The sequence below is a fragment of the Empidonax traillii genome, unplaced genomic scaffold, assembly GCF_003031625.1.
Source record: "Empidonax traillii isolate 1590-97213 ecotype Southwest subspecies unplaced genomic scaffold, ASM303162v1 scaffold328:size603334, whole genome shotgun sequence".
NCBI classification, from domain to species: Eukaryota; Metazoa; Chordata; class Aves; order Passeriformes; family Tyrannidae; genus Empidonax; species Empidonax traillii.
Genome location: NW_020955521.1, coordinates 391,972 through 409,168, shown reverse-complemented (window position 1 = coordinate 409,168; position 17,197 = coordinate 391,972). Strand labels below are relative to the sequence as shown.

At 39.3% G+C, this 17,197-nt stretch overlaps 1 protein-coding gene and 1 long non-coding RNA gene across 7 annotated transcripts in view; one reads left to right on the top strand and one right to left on the bottom strand.

Moving 5' to 3' along the window:
- The window catches only part of LOC114061339 (DNA repair protein RAD51 homolog 2-like), a 307,326-nt gene that overhangs the window by 156,145 nt on the left and 133,984 nt on the right, over positions 1 to 17,197 (top strand). The gene's annotated exons all lie outside the window — the stretch shown is intronic.
- The window catches only part of LOC114061340, a 38,485-nt gene continuing 24,382 nt past the window's right edge, over positions 3,095 to 17,197 (bottom strand). The window contains exons 2-3 of the long non-coding RNA XR_003572095.1: positions 11,848 to 11,957; positions 3,095 to 4,727 (exon numbers count right to left, since the gene is read on the bottom strand). This is a non-coding gene — a long non-coding RNA (uncharacterized LOC114061340). The remainder of the gene's footprint in view (positions 4,728 to 11,847; positions 11,958 to 17,197) is intronic.

Genomic DNA, 17,197 nt, shown 5'->3' with positions numbered 1-17,197 from the left:
GAGGTTTAGGTTAGATGTTAGGAAGAAATTCTTTACAGAGAGGGTAATCAAGCATTGGAACAGCCTACCCAGAGAGGTGGTGGATTCACCATCCCTGGAGGTTTTTAAGCAGAGATTGGATGTGGCCCTTAGTGCCATGATATAGTAATTGGAGTTGGATCAGGGGTTGGACTTGATGATCTTGGAGGTCTTTTCCAACCCAATCTATTCTATGATTCTATGATTCTATGATTCTATTCTATGAAACATACTGTTCTGAGGTCAAATCCTTTCCGTGTGACAACTAGCAGATACATTGAAATGTCCTGTCTTGGTTTTCTAGATTGTTCATTTTTTATTTCTTCTGCCTAGAAAAAGGTGAGGCAGAGAGACAAACTTGCCTGTCAGAAGAATAAGTTTCGTTCCTGATACTGAGCACCATAGTTGGGAAGGTTATTTTCTCTTTCCTGCTAATTCCCTTGGCATTTGTGTTTTCCTCAGATATTACTTAGCAGTATCAACTGGAAAAAATGGTCCTGTTTCGGATAAAACCTTATTTATTTCCCCCTACCCCCACTGGGTTTTTTTTTGTTTGTTTTGATTTTTTTGGGTTGGTTTTTTTTTTTGTTTGCTTTGTTTTGTTTTTGGTTTTTTGGTTGGTTTTGGTGGTGGTGGTGGTGGTGTGTTTTTTTTGTTTGTTTGTTTGTTTTTTACTAGACAAGAAAACAATGTCATTTGAAGAATAAGAATCAGGTTTCTATTTCTACATCTGCTTTTCTCCCCAACATTTATCTGTTGATTTGACTGATTTGCAGCCCTTCTTCCCCTCCCTCCTTGCTGTTAACTAATAGACTTTGGCATTAAGCCAGCCTTTCAGTGCACACACTACCATGCCAACGAGAGTGTGTGCAGCTATTCTGTCTGCTTTGGAAGGCTACAGATGCAGCCAGAGCTAGAACAATTCCCGTATTGATCCCACACTTGTCAGTTAATCCGTCATAAGGCATGGGAATCCTAGCCCCTTCCACATCTGCCTGCATAACTGGAGGGGGAAAACCAATTCTCTGAAGCTCTCACCAGGGAACAAGAAAGCAAAGAGAAATGGGAGCTTGCTGGGAGAGAGGGCTGTAAGCTGCTGGGCCAGGGGGCCGTGAGATTGCCTACCTGCTCCACCCTTTCCCCCCAACTCCTTTTCATCCTCCTGCAGGTCAGCAGGATCAGGTTTATGTTAGCGAACCATGAAGCTTATCAAATAAATGTTGCAGCAGCAGGTGTTTGGCTCTCTCCACAGGCCAAGTCTAACAAGGTTGATATTGTGTCTGTGGCCAAAGTAATGCAGTAATTACTTTTCTGGGCTTGGAACCCCCAAGAGGTTTCTGGGAACCGGTTAGAAAAACAAACCTTGCTAAGAGCAGGGGATTTTTAAAAAAGGAACAGTGGTGCAGCATCCAGCACAGTGCCCCATTCCCTCCTAGGCTGCTCATGTTACAGGGGCCTGGAAAGTGCTTGAGTTTGGTCGCTCAGGTTGGGACGGGCAGCTTATTTTGGCCTGTGGTGGAGTGTGGAAAGGCAGTTGCTTTCTTTAAAACCATTAATGTGTGCTGCAAGAAGAGCGAACCTTAGGTTATGGGGGCCCTTGAGTGTTTGCAATTCTATCTGTATAATTCAATTTGACTTACACATCAGGAGTTGCATAGCATAATACTCCCACTGCTGTCTGTTTCTTGCTCTTGAGCATTTCCTTTGTAAGCTTTGAGTGCAGAAACCAAGTCACAGACCATGATGCTGCCTAATTACATCAAAGGAAGAATGAAATCTCACAGCACAGCTTTGCTGTGCCTGTGTCCCTTTATTTCATGTAGTCACTTCCAGGCCATGGAGGTATAAGTTAAAACAGGTCTGTACAGTGATTACATTTAGAGGCAGCAATCTTCATCGTTCTTTTTGAAAGAATATTGATCATTTGGGCCAAAGCTTTTTCCCTGAAGCCAATTATTACATGTGATAATGTCTGTTACTGTAGGTCATTTAAGTGAGCCTAAGTAATTGCGAAAATGTCCTGAACTACTGGAAATTTCTTCTGCAGCTCTGGTCCAGGAGACCAGAATTTGAAAGTGAGAAGAGAAAGAAAGTAAAACTGATTAGAGATTCATAGGATTGCCCATTTGGCTTGAACCTCATAGGTTTAAAAAAATGCTTTTTTTTATATAAAGAAGCTATAAAATTCTTACTACCTATAAGGAATTCTTTAGGCATCCATCTCTGCTGTTGAATCAAGCTAACAAGCAATGGCTTTGTAGTGATGAATGAATTTTCCCAAGCCAGGAAAGTTAGCATTTCATTAATGTCTGGCAATGCTTTCCTATTGCTACTGTTTACATTAAGCTCTATTTTTGCATATTACTTTGTATTATGAAGGCCTGGCACTTTGGTGACAGTCCATAGATACCACGCCATTTACTCAGTGTTCTTCAGTGTTTCTTGCTACACTGTTTTATTCTCAGTATGTTTGCTGAGCATACTGTAACCGAGTGTGCTGTAACAGCTCTGCTATGAATGCCATGGCATGCTAGTCCCCAGTGTTTAATTTTGTGCTAGGAATACTGTGCACTTGGAGGCGAGTGCTGTGAGTAGGTCAGACACCTGCTTCTTCAAGGTATTCAGTGACTTTCCATAAACACTGCCTAGGGTAGCAAGTAGTGAAAAATTGCTGTACCAAGACTGCTGGGAGGGAACATACTGGAATTTGCCTCAGCATTATTGCTTTAAAGGCAAACCTTAGTCTGCTCTTGAAAAAAGTTGATAAGGTTCCTTCCACAGAAATTTCCCCATGCTGTAAATGCAATACAGATCAGCCGAAAATCAGGCAGGGTATGTTCGGCCTGAGATGGCCAAGATGGTGCTTATAGAGCTCACGACTTCATTCTGGGATGCATTTGCCCAGTATAGACATTTTGTTTTGTTTAACATAGTACTTTAATTTGATTTCTATATATATGGTTTTGAAATACTTGTACAGCATTTAGAAGACCACACAAGCCAGTTATATAGGGCAGATTTTTTAATCATGTATTTTGCTAACATTCAGGAATGATGTCTGAAAGTTGTCATTTGGAGAAAGTGTTGTTGCAGAATTTGGCCTACCTGCCTATCTTAAGTTTCAGATTGAGAGGAGACAGAGGCCCATATATTTATTTTACCGTAAAAAAGAAACAACCCAACTATGGCCAACTATAGTAAATCTCTAGTGGATGGGAGTGGGTCAGCAAGATGCCATTCAGGAATGAGTTGTACGACAATGTTAAAAAGAGGCTGAGACATGATAGGATTGGTGTTGCAGCAGCAGAGCTATGTATGAGAACCTCACACATGACTTATCAGTGTTCACCTGAGTGTAACTAGACATGAACCAGAATATATTTGCTATTAATATTGCAGCTGTGATTTTTTTCTTTTTTTTTTTTTTACTTTTGTGATTAGAAGAATGTGCCAGCTGTGTGTGTGTGTTCTGGCAGTGGAGGGATGAAAGTGCTTACAGTTTCCATATGAAAGTAAGAACATGCCTTCTCTAGATCCAAAACATTTACAAAAGTACTTTATAAAGCTTAAGAAATAGTGACAAAGAAGAAAATAAGTGGCAGTGGATTTGGCTAAGGTATTTTATGTACTGTGATGTTTTGTGTAGTCATCTGGAAAGAAACGGAAGAGATCTTTTGAAGATCATTGATTGGAAACAATCTTTATTACTGATCAAATTCACCTTTTTCAAAAAGATGATTATTTAAATATTAGCATGTTTTATTCCCATGGCACAAAACTGATTCAAAGACTTGATCTGATAGATAAACTGTTAAATGGCTCGTTAGATTAGATAAGGGAGTTGGAATGTATTTGATGTTAAAATTGCATCCCTACATGCCATATGAAATCTCTCTTCATCTATCATCCAGTGAAATATATTACCTGAGTATAGGATGCCATCTGTGTTGTATAGTCTTCTGAAGGCTAGGGACTGGTTTGAACATTATTTTTGTATTTATTACTTTTTACCCCCAGTGGAAAAAAAATGTTGGTATTGGCTATAAAGAGATGAAAACATGTTGAAGTTTTCAGGTATTGGTAACAGACACCAGAGTTCTTACCTAATAGTCAGTTTACAGTAAGATCTGGGGTATATCTGAAAGAAGAAAAAGGGACTGCTAACCAACCTGAAGAGAGTGGATTTCATTCCATTCTTTAATGGAGGAGATTATTCCTGGTCTTCTAATGCAGAAGATTTCACCCTGAATGGAGTTACACAGCCCCCTGCAAAGACTGTCCTCTAACATAAAATACCTAATATTGACATTTTTCATCAGATTCCCGAAACAAGCTAATGGTGTGACTTACTTGACAGGATGCTAAAAGCACATCTGTCATTTAAATTAATTCATTCTTTTTTCCTTGATTAAGGTCTTCTCTTACTCCATGGACTAGATCCATCAAACTTATTTTTTCTGTAGCCCATTTCCACTCATGGCTTATGGTCAAACCAGGAGTTTAAATCTCCAGAATTAATCTTAAGCCCTTAATACACCATGTGATTTCTGACCCAACAAGGACTTGGATCTCACAGTAACATATGCAGCAAGAAAGTAATATCAGTCTTCCCATTTCTTGTCTGAACCTGCTGAGAGTCACTGTGGATATATGTCAGAGCAATAGTGATGCAGTTGCTGAAGATGCCCTCTGTGTTTCCAACAGGACTCCTAAAAATCAAAACAAAACAAAGACTTCTTTCTTGACTTGAAGAATTGATCATGAGAATTGAAAGGTTTTAGTTGTAATTTGACTTTTCATTGTATTTTCCAAGCCTGTGTTGAGTAACGATAGCCACTGACCAGTTGCTAGCATGGCATATGCATGTGTTTTGTGTTTGGGAGCCAGTCGTGATGTGACTGTTAAGTATGCATGGACACTGCCTAGGCACAGTTTTCCTTCTTATGGGTGGTATTATGTATTGAGCATTTAAGCATCATTTGAACACTCATTGTTGCTTGAATGACTTGTCATACCTCTCCTAAATATTTTGCGTTCTCAACATGGGCAATTATTTTTTTTAGTGACCTGCTTTCAATTAAAAAGTGATAAAATCAGCCCTTGACAAGTTTATCGTGAACTCAAGTGCTCATGTATTCCGAAAAGTGAGTCTGAGGCAACGATTAGAGGCTCTTAATAAAGCATGAAGATCTGAACCCCTAGAAGAATCAACTGGAAAACCCTCTTGAACAAGTGCCTGTGCAGAGTTGCTTCTTGTCATCCCCAAGACAACTGGTTATGATTTAAAGTCTCTGGAGACAGTGAGACCATTTTTAAGAAACATATTTGGCAGAAATTAGATAGTAGTATGCAGATCTTTACATAGGTTAGTCTGAGTAGCCTCAAGAATGCACGCAAAACTCTATAGCGCTTACTGTGAGACTCAGTCTGACTTTGTATTTAAAAAATTCAAATGAAATTTCAGGAAGTTGTAACTGGAGTGCTAAAAATTTCCATGTTGATTTTTGGGAGCCTTAGCCATTTTATAAATGATGGTTCATAAATGGTTCATGCAGTTAATGCTAAAGAAATAGGAATTTCGAGGTTCACTTCATGAGAAACATATGAAGTCTGTAATATCAGAAGGAAGACCAGTGTGCCTGGAAATGATAGATTCAAATTTGCCTTTAAGCTATTAAATTGTCTATTTTCCTCTCTTTCTGAAGTTGTCTTACATATATCTTTTCTATGCTAGTTGTTAAGTGGTGAGAATATTAAAATATATGTATCTATGTATAAATATCTGCATTAATAAGACAAATGCAGCTTTAAAAAAATCCTTATGTTTTTTGGATTAATGATCTTAGGCTATTGTTAAGATTTGGCTTTCCCAGTTTTTAATATGTTGGAAGTTTAATCAAGGGGTATCAAAGGATATACCTTTGGCCAGGGGAAAACAATTTGGCAAAGAAAAGGTGGGAATGGTAGATATAGGAAGTCTTTTAATATGCTCCCATGAGACAGGGCAGAAAGAAAACAAATGCAAAAGAAGACTTAAGGAAAGAAAAGAACCATAAGGGAGAAAAAAATTAAAGGACAGTACCTAAACTGAAAAACCATTGAGGAGAGAGAATCATCTGGGAAACTCCAAAGGGTGGGGAATGGAAAACTGGAATTAGGAAGGAACCTTAAAAAAAGTAAAGCATAAAGCTTTGTCCATGCTGCCAACAAATCTATTTTGCTCAATTTTGGCTAAGCTGGATAAACATTTTTTCTGGCATATATAGGTGATGGCCCAAATTTGTTTGTTACAAGTATGTTGGAAAAAAAACCTTCCAAAAATACTTTTTGCCTAGTCTCATGAATTGTGCTAAATCATATTTTTACTCCGAGTCAAAAAAATTTGGCCCCACAGAGGCCAGCTAAACACTGAGGCAGATCAGACAGTTGGATTTCACAGCTGTTTTTACATTCTGTGGTTTTAGCTGTGGGGATGTGGCTTAACTGCAACATCCCGCGAGATCTCTGAGGGAAGACGCACCCCAAGGTAGCATTCTCCAGCTCTGCCAAACATCAGGAACGGCTTAAACAATGGAGATTCAGCACTCAATGCTCTTGATGTCTGTAGTGTAAAATCACAACAAAAATGCCTGCAGCAGAATATCACACGAAGAAACTGAAGACACGAACAGTCAATGTGAGTGTGCTTGTTCTACACAGCATGCCATTCCAGTGATTATAAACGTGATTTTATTATTTCTTCAATGTCTCATCTCCTACTGCTTCAATTCGTCTAAATGTTGCAACTTGAACCTGTTTGTTTTAGTTGAGCTGAGAAAAAACTGGGGCTCGTAAGCGCGAGTTTAACTCTTCTTACGTCAGTTCCAGAGTGTACAGAAGAACTAATAAGGGATGCGTTACATGGATTCTGGATGTTAGAAATATGGCCTATATCCATGGTCCTTAGGACTCACAGTGCTCCGTGGGATGTAGGGCGTTAGTTTCAGGCAGCTAGCTAAAGGCATCTTTGTCCTGTTCAGCCATATTTCTCTGACATGCCTCCATTGAGAGATAATTGAGGAACAATGGTGAATTGAGCCACTCAGCCTTATTTTTCTGACAATCTGAGTACCTAAAGATCCTTGTGCTGTTACTGGTTGTTTTGGGATAGCATCTGTGACCCCTATTCAGTATCCAGAGCTCCACAATGCAAGGCAGTGTGTGCACACAAAGAATAAAAAGATGGCCCTTGCCCTTGCTGACTTCAAATATGGTTTATGGTTCATCCGGCAACTCAGTGTGTCAAACTGAGCACCAAAACTAATGGTCAACAAAATCACAAACCGCTTGAAAACAAACTCAGCTTAAGAAGACCACACAGATCACCATGTAAATGTTGTCCTGTTCTACATTGGAAACATTTCTGACTTTTGATTGGCATGTTGATAAATTCCTGCAACCAACATCATGTGACAAAAGGGCTAACCCAACATCCAGCATTCCTAAGTGCTCATAAATGGGATCACACTTCTTTGCAAGCTCTAGAAAGGGAAAATATACTTTTTAATTGCTGTATTGGCAAATAGGAAGAGTAGATAGGGGAAACGAAGAAGAACATATTTAGTTGCAGTAAGTGCCCAAAACAAATACCAATGCTTTATGAGTGCTGGAAACAATTTAAGCAGTTCATTTTTCTTACAGAATTATCTAGCCATAAGCCATTCCCAGTAGATCAACAGTGCCTAGCAGTCTTTGCCAAGCAAAGGAAAAAGGAGAAAAAACTTTGCATTTAAGTTGCTGTGGTCCTTTTTGGGTTTGCAGTAGTTTTGCAAAGCAGTGTTCACAGTCATTTGTTCTGTTTCCAGTAGTGTCCTTGACCATACCCCCTGCCAGTAACAGGACCTTTAAGTCCAAGAGAAAGAAAGAATTTTTTTTATTTTTTTTTTTAACCCAACTAGCAGAGGATGTGCTGAGCCAAAATAGAAATAGCAAGGTCAGGTCAGGGCAAGGCCCTGCATTTCATTAGCCAGGCCTAGCTAGGAGTGATTAAATATGTACAAGAGGCTTTGAATAGATCCAGGGAGGAGGGATGACATTGTGGAATACAGAAAAATCATTCTTTGGTGCTGTCAACTGACTAAATACAGGATAGTACTTAATTAGAGAGATAAAAAGAATTTATTCTAATTATTTAAATTCTATAGAAGAGAAGGGATTTTTTTAATTTTCTGATGAGTGTTTTGAAGAGAAGGAGAGGAGAGTCTGGACAAAATGTGTCAGCCTGGCTTAACAGAACCCAGATATCCTCAAGATACAAGTTGACCTAGCCTGTAGTTCTCTTGAGTTTAACTTAATGAAGATTCAGTAAAAGGACAAAATTATATTGGCAATGAAATCGAGGCCCTTCTAAACTTTGGAGGCGCTTTGGTTAGAAACTGATGACCTTCAGAGCACATTGCACTGTCTGTTTCATCAGACATGTTAGAGAATTTGAAAAGAATGGAGCTTTGAGGCCAAAAAAGAACTGTGTCAAGTGCTTTGGCTACCCAGCTTGAATTTGCTTTTGAGGCTGCCTGACTTAACTGACATTTTATAGCTCTATTGTAATTCTTGTATGACAATAGCATTGTTGCATAGGCACCTAGGCATTGAATGCCCACAGTTTGTAGTCCTTTCCTTGGAAAATACCAGCCTAGTTGGTTGAAACTAGAGTATGTTTACATTTGTCTGGAGCACCAACAATAATGTCTTTGCAAAATTTCTAGGGGCTGTCTTTTTAAACCAGCCCATAGGAATTTGAATTTCCAGTCTATACTTCTGAAAGATGATTCCTGCAGCTGCATAATGCTTCTTAGTGTCTTGTTGGAAAGTCAATTCTGAATCTGCTGGGGATTTCTGCATACTCATTTTTGCATGAATCTACCTTAAAACAATGTGAAAGCCTGGATTAAGTTATAGTAGTGCAATTTATTTATCTAGACACAAGTGTATTTACAGTAGTATAAAGATATTTGTATCATACTGGTTCTTTTTACCTAAATATTATATTTTTCCTTCTGGTCTAGTATGTCTCGACTGCCTGAAAATTATTTTCTTGGGCAGTGTTGTATCTTCTTCACTCTATTACAGTAAGTATAAAGGTTATAAAAAATCTTTTGCTTTTCTGGAAGTCATTTTGTAGTCAAGCTGACATTTATGGTCAGCTCACAGGCAGAAGTATATCGTTTGGTTTATATGTTTTCATGCTAAGATGTTAGATTGACAGCCTTGGGAACAGAACTACTCAATTAATTGCCCAAACATGCAGCATATTGCAAACTTTGCCGGCCTTTCGCAGTGATAGTATCTCGATCCTTGAGCGTGAGAGCATATCTAAGCCTTTAGAGGGTATTCAGTGCTGAACCTGATAGGCCCAAGAAGTACTTTTTGTTAGCTCTCTTCATGATTCACGAAGGTAAACAATGACCATGAGTTTCTTTTGTAAAGCTATTGAACAGCCAGCCTGGCAATAACAGCTCCAAGTCAGAATTAACAAGAGCTACATTTCTAGCTCTGGTAACTTTATTCTGAAAGGCTGCAGATCCCACTTTCCATCCCAGAAGTGAACATTTGCCCCGGTCATTGTATCTCTCCCTGCTGTTCCACTACCAGGAATGACCAGTTGTGGGGCCTGCAAGTTTGGGTCACACATTCTTGGAGATTTTTGAATTAGCACTAGTGTAAATTTATTCTCTGAGGCTTAGTCAGAAGCAGTATTTGTCAATAGATGGTCCCTGAATCAACACTGCTGTTCCCAATTACCCATCACGGCAAGCTCTAACTGCTGACTGATTGTGAAACTTCTCATTCTTTTCCTGATCATTCCTGCATCTGCTCTTCTCCTCCTTCTCAGGTCTTCCCCCTCCTGCTTGTCTCACCCGTGACCTTCCCCATTTCCCTCCTCCTTCCCTCCATCCACTCCTTTTCCATTTTTCTCTCCCTCCTCTTGTCACTTCCATTCCTTCATGTCCCCATTCCTGCTGCTCTCCCTTTCTTGCATTACATTTTTTCCTTCATATGTCCCCACATATTTTTCATTTATTCATCTTCCTACAGCAGTGTTATGAAGATGGGGGTGCTATTAGCAGCATTGTATTAATCTATTCTGCATCATTCCTCTGTCTTGTCCTCATAGTTTCTTCTTATTAGTTGTCTTACTGGTGATGTATTAAATATATCAAATTTTGTTCTTTTTTGTTCCTTTTCATTAGGAATCTAGGGGAAGGAAGACAGGCAATAGGAATCTATTTATTTGTCTTTTTCTCATCTCATGAAGCCAGGGTGGTTCAACTGGGGGCTTTTTCTGTGCATAAGAAGGGGTAGAGGCCCTGCCTTGAAAAACTTGGCTTTTTTTTTTTTTTTTACCTTGAGGTTTTCTTCCAGACCCTTTTTTAAATAAATGGAGTGATTTTCTTGTATCACTGGCACCCTTTTCTTTACCTCCTCCTCCCTGCTCAGTCATGTCCCTAATTAATTGAATTCCCTATTAGACCTTTTGTGAGTCATTTCAATTACCCATTAGTGAGGCAGCCTGGGATTTCTGCTGTGTTTTCACTCATCTTCCTGGAATTTCTCTTCTCCTCCCTCCCCCTCCTTCCCCTTTTAGTCACTCTGGTCTGTGAAAAGTATTAAATGGACTTCAGTGCCGAGTGCCTATATTGTTTGCAGGCCCAGCTGCATACTTCTACACTCTGCCTTGTGCGTCACAGCTATTCATCTTGTTTTGTACTTGGCTCTGCTGCAGATGCTGTAAATATGGTAATTTTAGATTCCCTGATTGCAAAGGGTTGCAGGGCGGGTCTAAGTGGTAAGAGCACTTTGATTTACACTAGTTCTTTTCTGGTTTCTTAGCGTTTGGAGTTTTAATAATACGACCAAATGAAACATGGTTGTACAGGCAGTTTCTTTCTTATGGTTGGAGAAGGATAAATGTGAGGTTAGCTTTGTGTACCAACATACAAAAGCACTGCCCCAGAAACTCTAGGGAGACTGGAAAGAAAGCATGAGATAACTTCTCAGATTATTATGTAGAATGCCTTCACACACAGATAACTGCAAAGCATGGATGGATCTGTAAACTACAAAAATGGAAAAGATCCAGGAATGGAAAACTATGAAGGGCAGATCTGTAAGTTGACAGAAATGCTGTCAATACTGAAATACTGTAGACTTACGGCAACCCCTGAAGAACAGCTTATTTCTAGAAAATTTTTGAAATACTGGGTAGGACTGTAACAGGTAACATGTATTATATTTCTGAGGAGAAGAAGGCAGTGATAAAGCTAGCTTGCTAAAATTATGATGAATGTAGTGACTACCTGAAATCCAATATATGGAGAATCACATTTCTATTCTGAAATTGAATTTGTACAGCACATGAATCTTTCAGGGTTGGGGTAATTCTGAAGTGATACAGAGAGGTAGATGGCATCGCTGGGAACGAACCTGCTGGAAACGTGCCCCATGCATCCCAAGTTACAAAAGTAATTTACAGTGCTCAAGCTATTATGATACTTTCATATTATTATGATGCTTGTCCCTGTGAGGTTAGAGTATTCCAAGACAGAACAAACTTTTGATAATCAGGCTGTTGTGAGAAGGCTCTCTCTCACAGCTTCCCAGGGGGACCTCATTTGTTGAACTGATGGGAAGTGGATTTATGAGGGTTCCCTGCACATCAGTATTCATAGGTACTTTGTTTTTTTCCTCCTAGCTCTTTATCCAGTCAAAGGAGAAAGGAAGGGAATGTTGTGAAAAAACCACTTGGTACAGACACATGTTAGTAGGAGACCTACTGGGAATTATTTTAACTTTAGTGTCTTGAAATCATGGTCCCCTGGTAGGCAGCAGTGGATTTCAGAGCTTCATTAGATGACTTTGGGATTCTACCTCTTCACAAGGTGACATTACTTGACTTGAAACTGTAAAAGAGAGAAAGGAGCAAGTGAAGAGTTTTATATGTGAGCCCCCTCTTTCTTTATGGTACATGCAGCAGCAGGGCCCATATCATTTTATCTGAAATTATCAGGTCATGGCAACACCTTTCTTTAGCTGTCTGTGGTATTGCTCTATTTTCTTGCACACATTCCATTGCTAGTATCGTGTTACAAGGTTTTGTGATTTGGCAGGTCTTACACCTTTTCCTTTCTTATGTATCCTCTTAGATTAGGTATTCTGCAACAGAGTTAGCATGGTGAGGACTGCTACCCAACTTCTGGGCTGAGTGGCAGCAGTATCTGAAATGGAGCTTTTGACCGGCCTGATAAGCTGCCCAGTGTGTGCCAGAGGATACCAGCTGTGCCAGCGATATTGATTGAATTGCCCGCGCTTTGGGCAGCTTTCTGCACATTTTTGTAGTAACTTTTCTTTTCCCAAGAGAATGCAGTGGGACAAAAGACTTCTGCTGCACTAGACCGAGAAAAGAAGCCATTTGTCCCAGTACAGAGCTGGATCCTTTATCACTAGCAGAAGAGCACATATACTGTAGGTGAAAACCTTGTTAGCCCTTCCATGGCAAAGACTATCTGATGTTCATCTTTCTTACATGGGACCTTAATTCTCCTCCTGTAATGTTATTAGATTTCTTTATATGGTTTTTGCTTCTGTGTAACATTGCTTGGCTCCCACAAAGTACTGCTGTGTTTTACTCCAAAGCTGTTTGCTTTGTAGCAGATGAAAACCTGACAACCAAACTTAAATGATGTAGCTAGTTCTGTTGGTTAGTAAAGGAGCTGCAGAAAACTTAAGTTTATTGTATTTCTAACCTCTCTTGCAGTTTTCACAGGTAGGTCTGTGTATATAAAGAAATCCACAACTTCTGGAAAAATATAGTCCATTGTAGAGCTATTTTGGACTTCCAGGGTTCTGGGCTGTAAAATGCTCTAGAGCCTCATAGATTCCCAGTTATGGGCTGTTTTCATTCCTGTACTTTTTCTGACAAGCAAAAAAAAATGTTGATTTCTTAAACAACTGAACAGTGACCGAGTTTTCTATTTTCATTTCTGTTTTGATACACAAACCCTAGATTTAGAATATGTCTACTAAATCCCTCTACACCGTAAAAAGCTGATTGACCGTAACAAAGATGATTTTAATTCCCCTTGTCTCAGAACAATTGAAGGGACTGGCTCAATCTCTGTACACATAACAATAATTATGTGATTATACTGGAGTGATTGCTCCAGTATATGCCCATTTATAGCATTTCTCTTAACAGCACCTTTTCACTTGACTGCCTGTCACTGGTTGTTCTCTAGAAAAGATGCACTCTTGGGAAAAGGAGTATAACGTGTGACATGAGAATCACAGTGCACCAATGTAGCTTTTAGGATCTTTAGTGGTTATCAAAGTTACAGCTATCTAATACCAAGGTTATGGAAGCACTCCCATTAGATGTAAATACAGAATTAAATATCATCTGACATCTGCCCAATCTTTTTATTTGCATGCTGGCAAATTACTTGCTGGTTTACAGAGAGAAGCGGTTCTTTGAATGGGACTTGCCAGGAGAAAGGGAAGGGTACCTGTGTGTGCAGCCATAAGGTTTCTGATTAAGGTCTGTGATTCTGTGCTCTGTGCAAGTGGTTAGTTGCTCCTCTGAGATGTAGAGCTGAGGACAGGATAGCCCATGATAAGTGAGTAAGTAGGGAGGGAAATGATGTGTAGGGATAGAGAAGTATGTAAGGGACATCAAGGAGAAAAGAATTCATAAAAAAGGGATTTTCTGGGAAAGAAGTTACAGTGTAATGATGGGGACGATAAGATCTTAGTAGATGTATTATTTTTGGAAGAAGGAATCAAATTAGGATAATCAGAGAGGTCAGGGAGGAAGAGAGAGTTTGTACAGACCAAGCATTTAAGCGTGACTCTTAAGGTGACCTGTTGCCAGGTTTGAGATCAAATTAGGCTGGATATAGTATCAACTTAAGTGAGCACATGTATGTAAAGTACATGTTCAAAAATACTTTACAGAGCTGGACTCAACACTACATAGTGCAGAGAAATCTCAAATCTTTCAGACCTCCATAGACCTTTCAGGAACTTCTCAATACTTTGTTTTGTTCCCAAATTAACTTTGCTCAAGCCCTACCCTCGACCCCACTGGCAGTTCTTGCCGTCTCCAAGTTGGTTAGTGCACATGGCAGCTTTCAGGAGTTCAGGCTTCATTCACATGCTACTTGGAAGTACCCTGGCATGTAAGTTCACAAGGTGAGCCCATTGCCAACTCTTGTCCTTCCCCTACCTGTTGCTGCATTGCCAATTGATGCATGAGAACGATGTTGAAAAGTGTGTCTTACCCTGTGTTCTTAACTGGGTTAGTATTTGGGTGTGGGTTAGTCTTTGAGTCAGGTTAATCCAGAGTTTCCTCCATCCCAATTCTGTTCTAATTCTTCTCTAGAACAGATGTCTAATCTAGTTCAGTCCATCTTGTTGAGTTGCAAATGGCAGGTTAAATCAAATACATGAAACACAGTCATTTAACTGGGCATGCAGTGTACAGGTTGAAAGTGGGGAGAAATCTCCTGCTCAGTGACTCTCTTCCTCAAAAAGAACTTGTAAACAGATTTGTTTCTTTTTAAAAATAAATTATTAATTATGCTCCTTTTTTTTTTTAATCTAAGCAGCTGCATGGCAAAGGTATGGCCTAGTCATCCATTTCTCCATGGGGTTCGTATTTGATTTTGCAAACCATCAGTGCTTGGAGAGAGTTAGTTTGCATTCCTTTCTCTCTGTCCATAATGTTGTGTGCTTAGAGGGGTTTGTATGGGCTATCATGCTTGGCTCCCACGAGATCCCACATCTGGTAAAGAATAGAGTGTATGACCCCACTCGCAGCCTCTTCCTTATTTCCAGCCTCCCCCCTTTATCTGAGAAAGTTAAACTAAAAGCAACATGTATGATGGCAAAGGTCCAATTTGAAATGTGTCCATTGTATGTGTTCAGTTCAAAAACAACATATCAAGGCGAGTGCAGTCCTTACAAGTAGCACCCCTGGGCCTTCTTTTATTCCAAAGCAGAGATATTTACCAAAGGAAAAGAGGGAAGTGATGGGGTAACAGAGTACACATGTTGTGAAAATATGCAGGCAGAGACTGAAGAAAAAATAACATTCTGCCACAAGTAGCTGCCTTGTTCCCCAACTTTTTTTTTTTCCTTCAGATTAGAACCAGTCATTTCTTGTGCTCTTTCAAGCACCTTCTGTGGTTTCCTGACAGCTGGCTGGAGAGGATTGAAATCTGGCTTGAAAAATGGGCTATGGTCATATTATTTTCAAGAGAGGAGAAGCAAATATTCCCATAATGGTTGAAATTCACAGATTTGAGTTTTGGTGGGTTGTTTTGGGGTTTTTTTTTGTAGAAATTCAGTGTTGGATATGTTAATGTATTAATGTAGTTTAAAATTATTAGTAAAGAAAAACTACAGAATCAGCTCTTTATTTCTCGTCACTTTCACTCTGTTTGATTTATAATGGCAAGCAGTATTTCATGTGGAGTAGCCTACCCTTCTTCTCTGGAGTGTGAGAGGAAAATGTTGAACTTCATAAAAGAGTATGCTAGGAGTTTCTGAAAGTTTTGTTTGTTTGTTTTTAAGGATATGATAACACTTTTCTTGCAAAAACTGTTTTTTTAACAGAAAGATAAGTCTGAGCAACAGCCTGCAGGCTGGTATTCTTACTCCCAGCCTGAACTGAAAATACCAATACATTCGCAGCTTTATATTCACACAGATGGCTTCTGTTAGGAGTTATAAACCTTTCTGGTCTTTGTTCTTTTGTGAACAAGTTCTCTTTTTAAAGTATTTTAAAAAGAGAAGACTGAGTTCACAGAACTAGTAACTTATTTGACCTGAATTTTAGGGCTCGAGGCTTCCTCTAGGGATCAGGGTTTGCTACCCCTGCAACCAAAGGGCACAGCCCAAAAGGGTAGTCCTGTCAACTAGGTTTAAGGAAAGAAAAGAAAGAAAGCAGAAGCAAAGTGAGAGGTACAAGAGAAAAATGTTGGTAGGAGGCAGTGAGTAGAGAAAGTCAACTATCATGCCCTGCTATGTGGGTAGAGTCAAGAAAAAATCCACTATAGTAGAGCGTGAGGAAGATGAAAATGTTGATTGACTCTTGACTTTTGAACAGACGGACGAACAAAGTACCTCAGGCAGTGGCAGAGCACGACTAAGACATGTACAGCATCACAGGGAGTAGAGGGACTGAATGAGTAGAGATCTGTCACCTGACCAGGGCATACTCTGCATCAGCAACTCCGCATCCTCCAGGACATCTTTACGAGCATCTTTCTTCTCTTAAAATTAATAGTGTGTTACAGCCTGTTCTGCAGAAAAACTAGAATGGCGTCAAAGGAGAGTATTATCAGTGTTGTCCAGTCCATGCATAACACTTCTAGAGACTCATTTAAGGACAATTTTAATAGGGGTGTTTTTTGTATTGTGAACAGACATGATCTAAGAACTGGAATGGAAGCCCATTCCATACAGCCCATTCACTGAATAAAGGGATTTTTGATGGCTAACAGAGATAAAAATAGTCATCAATTCTTACTCACTGCTAACTCCTTAAGAGTGTAAATAAGCATCACAGTCTAAGGGGTAGAAGGTGTTTGTGGAACCTAGGAGCTCCTTTGTAATGTTTGCTCTGCTCTGGACTTGTTGAATGACAATGGATAACATCGGTGAACATTTTCACAAAGTAGTTAGTAACGTTGAACTACTTTGTGAAAATGTGTAGGATTATTAGTTAAGAATGTTTTGAAAATATCAATTTCCATATTTCTGGTAATTGATTGTGACAATGCATCATACTGTGTGGTTTAAAAGAGATCTGTTAAATTAATTAAACAGATGAATCTGTCTCTTCATATCCCTCATGTCCACATTACAAATGATAAAAGCCCACCGATAAGAAATTAAACTGATGGAGTCAAATTTTCTCATCACGTCACTGAGTTGCACTGATTTCTTTGAAGCTATGCCCATCACTAATGATTTGGCTTACTAGGTCCAATGTCTTTATAAACAAAATTTATAAGTACAGTATTTGTCAACTGAGAGGATCTGCTGTCATAACCTATGTCTATTTTCATAGATTTCTGCACAGAAGTCATTGTAAAAGAGTATATTTTATAGTCTTCAGTTGCAGAATGAACGCTTTCAG